General features: G+C 39.0%; 1 long non-coding RNA gene across 1 annotated transcript in view; it reads left to right on the forward strand.

Annotated features, from left to right (window-relative positions):
* LOC144247250 (uncharacterized) overlaps window positions 1-6,592 on the forward strand; it is a 34,684-nt gene extending 28,092 nt beyond the window's left edge. The window contains exon 3 of the long non-coding RNA XR_013340979.1: window positions 5,740-6,592. This is a non-coding gene — a long non-coding RNA (uncharacterized LOC144247250). The remainder of the gene's footprint in view (window positions 1-5,739) is intronic.
* The last annotated feature ends 4,199 nt before the right edge of the window (window positions 6,593-10,791 follow it).

A 10,791-nucleotide genomic window follows, 5' to 3' on the forward strand; every position in this document is an offset into this window, starting at 1 on the left:
ATTTTTAGGATTCTATCAAGTCATTTCAATTATGAGATTTTTAGTAAAATCCGTATCAGGAAAATTATTTGGGGAAAGAAACTCCAAAACCAGAATAGGCTGTAGAGTCCAATTTCAGAGACAATTATACTCAAACTGTACTGCTGTTTCAAAGTTTTCACCCTGTTATCTGCAAAGTGTTGCAAACAATCCTCGGAGAGAAGCGTTCTCCAGTGCAGCTGCCAGGTAAAAACACTTGTACTTTCTGTAAAACTCTGCCCGTGTGTGCAGCTGTTGTCACGAGATAGTTGTGTGACCATGGTTGAGGGATGTAAATAATGCAGGCAAATGTAAGTGACAGGTAAAGTGTCTCTATGCAGTCCTCAGAGGGTGGAAGGAAGGACTCAGAGACATTTCTGTGCTATCCTATTTTGGGATACAACTCTAAAAAAACCTAAAAAATAAGGACTGTCTATACAAAATCTCCTTAAACAAACTATTTTCCCATTACAGGCAAAGAACAGACAGGAAGTGTGGAATGTACAGTGATAAAAAAAAAACATTCCCTGAGGGAAATTTCTCCCATAAATCACCAGCACACATACCTGCCTTGACTCTCGCTTAACAGGATGGATAGCCAAACCCAGAGACTTTTCCCTTCCTCTGAAAAGACGTGTGTTGAAATCTTTCTCCCCAAGCCCTGGGAGCAGCGGGCGGTCCCGCAGGGATGGGGGTGGCACTCTCCAGGGTCCTGGACAGACGGCTCGGCCGCGCTGCTGGCTGGCTGGGGCAGGGGCCTGGAACAAGACCATTGCTCTGACTTCTAAATAGACCATAGCAGAAAGTATGAGGCTTTCACCCAGAGTCCTCAACGCTGTTTCTGCTTTTCTCATTAGTAAGCAGAATTATTGATTGAGGGGAGCATACGGCTCATTTCTAATCAGCTGTACATTAGCGCTTGGGAACGGGTTCTCTCGCCACAAAAAAAATGCTTTATGAGATATGAATTACGCATAAGGAAAACTAGCTAAAGCAACTGAAACAAATGAGAGCAGACAAAGCAGTGGATCTGCTCTGCAAAAGTAAGAAATGGGAGTTCAAACTACAATTGGACAGTTTAACAAAGAAAAGAAGGTCACCCTCTCTTTCTGATTGAGGAAGTGAGCAGAGATTTGGGCATAATGTACTAATGTTCACCCCTGCACACCATATGGGAGACTTTCACTTTAGCACATTTCTTTATTCAACAAAGTAATGTAACTAGAAGAACTAATACCTAGCATATCCCAAGACAGATGAGCATTTTCTCACATTCTGGTGACTGTGGATGTAAAACTGAGTTGGAAAGAAATCATTGCCTTCTACTCTGAAAATGAGCTAAAGCCTGCAAAAAAAAAAAAAAAAAAAGAGTTGGACATATTTAAGAAAATAGCTACCAAGATGATGCCAGGAAAGAAAGAGAGTGGATGAGATGCTCTCTTTCTATTGCAATTTGGTGTGTGTCATTTTAATTCCCAAATTAATTAATCAGAAAATTTTCTCATTTTCTGAATAAAATTCTGTGTCCAGTATACTGTGCCCCATCTCCTCTTCTGCTGATCTCTGCTGCCATCAACTTTGCTTAAGTTGATCTTTATTTTCATGGTAAGGAATATTTTAAAAGTATGAATTTTATATGTTGATGATGGAAAGTAGACAGTGAAACTGAGTTTTGGGGTGAATATTTATATATAGAATTCTACCCTTTTTGACCTTACTACCTTCTTTATATATACAAGAAAATCTAGTTTTCCTGAAAACATTATCCTCTCTTCACTCCCATCAGTAGTTCTTTGAGGGATATGAGTTCCCAGTGTGCCCAGGTAGCCAAGAAGGCCAATGCTAGTCTGGCCTGCATCAGCAATAGCATGGCCAGCAGGTCTAGGACAATAATTGACCTCCTGTACTCGGCACTGGTGAGACCACACTTGAATCCCGAGTTCAGTTTGGGCCCCTCACTTCAAAAAAGACATTGAGGTGCTGGAATGAGTCTAGAGAAGGGCAATGGAGACTGGGGAAGGATCTGGAGCAAAAGTCCTGTGAGGAGCAGCTGAGGGAACTGGGAGATTTAGCCTGGAACAAAGGACACTTAGGGGAGACCTTGTGCTCTCTACAGCTGCATGGGAGGAGGCTGTGGCATGGTGGGGGTCAGTGTAACCATGTAACAAGAGACCAGATAAGAGGAGTTGAACCAGGGAAGGTTTAAACTGGATATTAGAAAACATTTCTTCACTGAAAGTGCACCAAGTAGTGGAATTGACTGTCTAGAGAACAGGTGAAGTGACTGTCCCTGAAAGTATTTAAAAGATGTGTATATAAGGTGCTTAGGTGTATAACTTAGTGTCAGGCTTGGCACTGCTGGATTAATGACTGGACTTTATGATTTTATAGGTCTTTTCCAACACTAACAAGTCCATGATTCTATGATTTCCTCCTCAGAATTTGTGCAAGACTTGGCAATAGAAATTGAGAAAATAGAACTAACCCTCTGTTTCCACAGCGATTGGTTCCTGACCTTTGTCTCTGGTTTTCCAGCATCACTTGCTTGAGGTTCACTGACATTCTCTTCAGTACACCTGAGTCTGAGAGCTCCAGATTTCCTAAGAACTGCACCCCATTCACTGAGTAGATGACTCAGATGCCTTTTGTTAAACATTATGAAAGACTCATTTGCAACTTCTGTCTGTGTGAAGTAGTTTTTAACTAGACAAAATGTGGGGCAATACTTTTAAAGTTACCTAAACTGTCATTAATTATAAATGGGCTGAATAAAGCTTTTTTGTTTTGTGTTTACTTCCTGGCACTAATTTCTCAGGAAATAAAAATCAAGCCATTAGTACCTCTGAAAAGAATATGTACACATAAATGTAAAATTTTGAACCAGTTGGAAAGCTGGAGAGTATGGAATAACTTTGGTCTGTGCATTCTTTGTGTAGAACATGCCATGCCACTGGCCAGTTGCAGAATACCACAGTACAGGTGATTACTTCTTATGTGGTGTGTAACTCAAAAGAGAATAAAGAGACAAAGGCCTGTTTTCATTCTAATTGAATTCTAAAATCATCACTAACAGTTAGGATCCATTCCTGGGAAACTATTGTCAAATGGTATAATAAATCAATGTGTTAGAAGCACTCAGTACCCGCATGCACATCGCACTTGCACATTTTATGAATGTTCTTTTGTACACTCTAAAACTTGTAGACAAATACAGATGTGCTTCTTTATGCAGTTCATTTTCTAGTAGCTGCCTTAGTCCTAGTCTTTTATCACAAAAATCTCTCAGCTTTTGGCCCTTTTTCCCATGGTCTCCTTTCAATACAATATGTGGGTTGCCTAACATAAATTATATTCCATGCCCTGCATTAGGAAGTTTGGAGTGAATTTTTTACTGGCAATATACAGTGCTTGGCAATGGGACTGCAGAACATTTGTCATAAACATGGGGTAATGTGGGATGCTTTCCAAATGGACAGCTAAACCACTCCACACCAGTAGTGAGGAAAACCTGGATGAAGGAACCATGTCTTGATCAGGCAATGCTGACTTTGCATTTTTTTGATTCTTACAAATAAAGCAAATCCCACATAAATGAATTGCTCTTTCTGCCTATAATGTGCTGATTACTCTCTGCACAAAGCATATTCTTGAACAGTTAACTTAAATCTTCCATGGGTATATGCCAGATAGGGAAAAAGTGGGATTAAACAAGTACTTCAGTGACACACAAGCACTTCCTCCAAAGGCCAGCAGCACACAGCAAAGGTAAAGATGTCACTCTCCTTGTTATGGGCTCTGCAGTGTTTCAGTTCAGCTCTATTGTGCCCAACTGGGAAAGCAACTTCTTTTTTTGCCTTCAGTCAGCACCTGCTCCACTTAGTGCCCTGCCAATGGGCACTGGGTGCTTGAAATTGGTGTAGGGAGGAGGATGTGGGAGGGGACTGCAGGTCACATGTGCATAAATGAATGGCTTAGTCTAACAGGGAAACCCAAAATTAAACATGACTTACCTGTGTGTAAATATAACCACATAATGATTTCCTCTGGTCTCCCAAGCCTTCATGAGCATGAACAAAATGAGGTTCTGGGTGGAGACTGAAAAGATCCTTTCAGCTTACAAGATATTTCATTATGAAATGGACCACAGTTCAAATGCTTAGTTACTGTCATAACTTGCTTACAAGTTCAAATGGCTCCCCAGGCAAATAAAATTGCAAATGGCAAGGAGAGAAAATTATTTGCATTTACTCTCTGTTACTCTCTGTCTTGTTCTCTTTTTAATTTTTAAATTCTTTTTCTTTCTTATTTTTTTTTATTTTTTAAAAATTTTCTTTTCTGTCTTTTTCTCTTTTTTCTTGTTTGTTTTTTTTTTTCTTTCTCTTTTTTCTTTTTAGTTTTAATTTATTTTAGGAGCCATTATACATCAAAATCTGGTGGTTTTTATTTCTTCACTTCTGATATGTTAGGCAAGGTTTCCATACCATCTGATGGAAGATTCTGTAGAGGAATTCTTTTCAAAGTGAATCTTCTCTTCAATTCTAAGAACATCAAAACGTTGACATTCATAAAATTTTAGACATGAAAATGAGGAGTGTGTCTGCAGCTCAGGCTGGGACCCTGTATTTTCACTTTTACCCTTATAGAATGCAGAATGGAAACACTGGGAAATATCTACACTGAATCATTATCTTAACATCACAGATTCTGTAATTATCAGACTGGTGGAAGAAAGAATGTAAAAAGGAGAACCTCACACTTTAGGACATTAGCTTAAATATTACTTCCTAAGAAATGTGAGTTAACTTATAATGATATGGTTTCTGGGATTAAGAATATTTTCCTCTAGATTTTGTTATCTGGAACTCATTCATGATTTTGCAGTTCCTATGAATTAATGATGTTTACGTGTATGTATACGTACACAAAATTTCCCTTAAAATAAAAATAAAATATCTGTAAAAATACCCTTCAGTATAATTAAGTTTTTTGCCAAGATAAACATACCCTTCAGCGCACAGGTGTGACAGTGGTGACACTACAGGTCAGAGTATGTAAAACAATGCTCATTATTCTGAAATTTTTCCCCAAAGACTATGACCTTCAGTGAAAATAAACAACATTTTGAAAGCAAAGGTAATGCAATTATTCATAGGCTGTTTTGGATTAGCTGGCAGAAAAGCAAATATTTCAGTTTCAGCTTGAAAATCAAGCCATTATTTAACTTTCAATGTGCAGTTCCCATAGTAAATTCATTTTTAATGGGATGGTGTACCTGATTTGTACTTGGTAATTCAGCTATAAGAAATCTGAGCTGTGTCCCATAAATCAATCTGAATAGTATGCCATAAGACTGCAATAAATTTATGAGCTGCCTTAAAAAAATAATTTAAAAAATGAACAGATCATGTATTAAGTATTTTATGTCTTGTACAGATTGCAATACAAATCTTTGACTCTAGAAAGAAAGCTGTGGGAGATTTTAAAATTGTAAAACCTCATTTGGGTCCCCTGGAATTCTTTGTATTTTGTTAATCCCTGTCCTGAAACTGATTTTGGGATCTCCTTCAGATTTACTGGAAGATCATTTTCAGCTAGTATTGCAGAAGTAGCTGTCAGATACTGTGCATTTATGCTCCTGGAAAATCTTTGCTAATGGGGAATTGTAGCTATGTAAGTGACATTTACATTACTATGTATGTGACAGCTCTTTTTGTCTCTCAGGTTATTCAGGGACCCAGAGTTTTATGACAACAGCCCCCCTCAGAGGCCTTGGGTGAGCACATGGACCTCTGCTGAGACACCAAACAGGCTTTGGACAGCCACAGTGCTTCTCCCAGGGAAACAGAGGGAATATTGTACTGGATTGATTTATTTAATTTCTACTTCATGCAAAGCTGAAAATCTGACAGAGCAAGCAGGAATAATGCCATTGTCCTCTTTCTACCTACAGATAGTTAATAAAAGAGAATATACTAATATTGAAATCCTGAAGGACACACTGAAAAAAGGATTTCTCAATTACATGATGCTTCATTTGGTAAATCAGAGAACAATATGTTGTACTGAACTTTTTCTCCTCTCCTCTTGCATATGCACACCTTCACTTAACAATCTCAGGTTCTTTTTTGGGTCATTTTAAAATGAAACCTAATTTTCATTCAAACACAGTTGGTTCAAGCCATATGAAAATTATATAATCTCTTACTATGTAAAGAGGAAAAAATATGAAACTTGGGAATAAGAACAACCATGTTAGATATATGATAATTTAAATAAATGTCCATGTACATACAGTATCTGATATCACTGTCTAATCATTCTGTAATGGAACGGGAAAAAGTTTGAATTTTGTTGACTTTTCATAGGATCATGGAATTGTTAGGGCTGAAGAAGACCTCTAAGGCCATGGAGTCCAGCTGTTGACCCAACACGGACAAGTCCACTGTTAAAACATGGGCCTGAGTCACATCTACATGCCTCTTGAATACTTCTGGTGATGATGACCCCACCACTTCTCTGGACAGCCAGTGCTTAGCAACCCTCTCGGTGAAGAAATTCTTCCTAATATCCAGTCTAAACCTTCCCTGGCATAACTTGAGGCCATTTCCTCTTGTACTGTTACTTGTTACTTGGGAGAAGAGACTGACCCCCACCTGGCTACACCCTCCTTTCAGGCAGGGAACAAGAGGGTCCCTCCTGAGCCTCCTTTTCTTCAGTTAAGCAGCCCCAGCTCCCTCTGCCACTCCCCGTAAGTCACTCTGCCTGTGATTCAGACCCTTCCCCAGCTCCATTGCCATTCTCTGGACGCGCTCCAGCGCCTCAATGTCTTTCTTGCAGTGACAGGCCCAGAACCAGACACAAGATTCAAGGTGAAGACTCACCAGTACTGAGTGCAGGGGAACAATCACTGTCCTGGTCCTGCTGGCCACAATATTCTTGCTCCAAGCCAGGAAGGCGTTGGCCTTCTTGGCCACCTTGGCTTCTCCTGGCTCATGTTCAGCTGCTGTTGACCAGCACTCCCAGGTTCTCTTCCACCAGGCAGGTTTCCAGCCACTCTGCCCCCAGCCTGTAGAGTTGTTGTGACCCATCCTTTGGCCTTCTTGAACCTCATACAACTCACCTCATGCCAGTGGTGGTATAAGGATCATACCAGCTTCAGACTGGTGGTGTAAATGGCTTTTGTATGAATCAGTTTATTGAAATATATGGTCTAAACTTAAAGGGAGAAAAGTAAACTGAAGAGATTGATGCTAGAAAGTTAGACTCAGACTTCTTTATTTGTATTTCCAATAAGTGGTTAATGAATTAATGTTTCAATTTTCAAGATGTGAAAGGATGTATCTTTTTTTTTTAAGCATCTGGTTAGCAAATTTTTCTCTGTGTCAGGTTTTGTCATGATTGGTTCACATGTTTTGTTTCCTGCGTATTTCTCATATCCAAGTATTTTGAATCTATTTCTCTCCAGAAAGCAGGAACTTAGAAGACATAAGAATCCATCATGCTTAGACTTTCATACAAACTGAACGTATGTTTTAAATCATGGAAAAAATGTTGACAGATATTTCAGTGAAATTAAATTTCCTTATTAAGAACTGCAGTTCATTTAGTTGTTAGTTTTACTATACACCTGAATTTTCATAATCAGTTTCTGGAAATGTAATGTTTGTCATGGTTTATACATTTGAAGAGTCAACAATTCTAAAGAAAATCCCTATCTTAGAATGAGTGATCTAAAGATAGAAAGGAATATGTTATGTGGTGTTTGTTCTGGGTAATCCACTGAGACGAAAGAAGAGAAGAGAAGAGAAGAGAAGAGAAGAGAAGAGAAGAGAAGAGAAGAGAAGAGAAGAGAAGAGAAGAGAAGAGAAGAGAAGAGAAGAGAAGAGAAGAGAGAAGAGAAGAGAGAGAAGAGAGAAGAGAAGAGAAGAGAAGAGAAGAGAAGAGAAGAGAAGAGAAGAGAAGAGAAGAAAATCAGAAGGTTTCAATTGGAAGAGACCTTTAATGATCATCTAATCCAGCTGCCACTCACAACCTTCAGATTACTTTTCAATAATGAGACTGTGTGACTTCATTCAGAGCATGCAGAGTCTGAACATAACATCCTGCAGTCGTACCCCTGTGTGGAGCAGAGCAACAGGCTGTATTCATTTTGATTTGACACTACTTCACCACAGCCATTGGATTTTGGGTCAGTTTAGAGCGTGACCAGTGAGATTTTGTGTCTTGCATTTGATAAAATTTTGATATAGCGTCACAGATATTTCAAAGTTCAGCATGACCTAGTTCTGAGAAATATATTTTTAATCCTGTGAAAAATACAAAATCAAAGACAAATGAGAGTTGCTATAAGCAGTTGAGAAATGAGAGTTGCTATATTCCAGTTGAAAAACCAAACCTTGCATGTTTCTTCTTAACCCTGCCATGCAGATAGGCCTTAAGCAAGATGAAATAAAATAATTTTAAAAAATTTATTCAAATGTTGACTGAGACTTACTTTCTCAGCAGATACAGAAGGCAGCCATCTGAAGTAGTATAAACCCTATACACAGCCTATGAGGAAAGAGGGAGTTAGGCTGATAATTACCAGCCTTTACTTGTATTCCTCCTTCCCCTGCTCTCTCTTCCACCAATATTTCATTGCCTGCTTGCAAAGAAGAGAAATTATGAAAGATCTGAGTAAAAGACTTTGATTTATATATCAAAGGGAGTCACATCTGCAACACACATCTTTTCAGCCTCCACATCTTCCTGATAAAACTGGCAGAACCCTCTCTTTTACATGTCCTCCTAAGACTTTTGTATCTTTGAAACATAGGTAATGAGATAAACCTCCTGAATTTCTTCATGGTGGTGAAACTTGCAAATAATATTAAAAAAAATAATTTGACAGAAGATATCATTATTTCCTTTTCATTTCTTAACATCCTTAGAACAGAATTCTGGCATTATTTGCAGATTTCCTGTCCTATTCCTCTTGCTCCCAAATGGTTTCTGTAAGTGTGGAAACATTTTTGTAGAAATAAATCACAAAAAATAAATCACTTTTACTGCCACTGTGCCCACCTAAAGTCTTCTTTGGCTTGACCCGACCAGCTCTGGCACGGTTGGATGCAGGGGACACTCCTCTGTGCCTCAGGAGGTTCAGGGAGCGGCTGGGGTTGTCACCAACCCTGGGACCGAGGAGAGGCAACATCCGAGGAGGAGAAGAGGAGGCTGGCTCAGGACTGGGGTAACAGTCCAAGGTTTCTTACCTTGCAGGGCTCTGGGAGCTCCACACACCAGGGAATCCAAGAGCTGAAAGAGAGCTCTGGGCTCTCACAACTGTTTATAAACTGGGGTGTAAACAATGGTAAGGGATCACCCACCAACCATGAGGGGATTTGGGGGAGTGGAAGGTGGGGGAACAGACAGACACAAAGTCCAGTGGGGGAATCCAGAGGAGGTCTCTTGCCCAATCACTTGATGCCCTGGGTAGAAGGTTCTGGAGGAGCGGGATGGGGAGCCGAGTGATGGACAAAGTACCGAGGAGGGGACAGGGGGATGACTTTGCACTTTTGGGTGATGGACATTGAGGGACGAGATGGGAAAACTTGGGGTGAAACCATTGGGGAAAAATGGGGACAAAGGGACAAACCATAACAGAACTAGTACAAACAGAAAACACAGCACAACAACTTTTACTTTCCTCAGATATTTTTAAAATTAGCCAAAGAAATATCTCTAAAAGAAAATAGCTTTTAACATCTTTTCAACTTTGCTTTCCTCAGTAACTTAGTTTTACTGGCCACATACCTCCAGTTCTGAAAATACACCTTTGAAAATAGAGTGGCTGTGGTCATGAGACTGTTTTTCATGAAGCGAAAAGTCTTAATATAGCAATATAGATGTGATCTGGCAGAAATAGCAGCAGACAACATTTTCCAGGCTATTAAGTCTTCATCTAAAAGCCACAGCAGAGCAGACCCCAGGTCACTTGGGTGCTTCAATCTCATATCTCCTAATTCAATGAGCTTGTATTTCTTTTAAACTGAACTATCAATAACTGAATTTGATGATTTCTTGGTAAGATTTAACATTTCTGCTTTTGGAGGTAACTGCAACCTGTTAGTGGCTTCATGCTTCCTTACAAATATTTGTCTATTCCACTTCCATTTTCATATACTTCTAGTGCTTAATGCATTTTTAAAATTTTAGGAATTCTCTAGCTGTTTATGAATGCCAAGAAGTGATGCTAATATTTCAGTTCTGCAGTTTTACCAAAAAAATGTACCTCAAGTACATAATCTGGGTAGCACTATCATGGTACTACTTGAAAAATAGGAAAGGAAAGAGCATGCAGTGCACAGCAGAACATCTGCTACTGCAGCAATGAGTGTTTTGATGGCACTACCTAATCCTTCAGCTAAGTCAGACCTATTCTTTTTAATGGAAAAATGGAAAAAAATCAGCTTTTTATTGAGATAATAGAAATGTAGATGTTCTAGTCTGGTTTTTGTTTTATCACAATATACACAGACAGGAGATGTTATCACATACAGCTGACAGAAGTGTTTCAAATGGAGAACAATAACTATGTGCAAGATAAATTAAATTATTTTTCTTTGTGTAACTGTCATAGATACATCACATGATTTTTCTTCTCTGTGTGAGGATTGATTGCTGGTGAATTTCACAAATGGAAAGGATCTTAATTGCAAAATACTCCATCTCTTTCTTTATTTTCAAAGAAAACATGAATATAATTTTTTTTGCAACACTATGATTTCCAGGTAC

This window comes from Lonchura striata, chromosome 1, assembly GCF_046129695.1.
Source record: "Lonchura striata isolate bLonStr1 chromosome 1, bLonStr1.mat, whole genome shotgun sequence".
Lineage (NCBI taxonomy): Eukaryota > Metazoa > Chordata > Aves > Passeriformes > Estrildidae > Lonchura > Lonchura striata.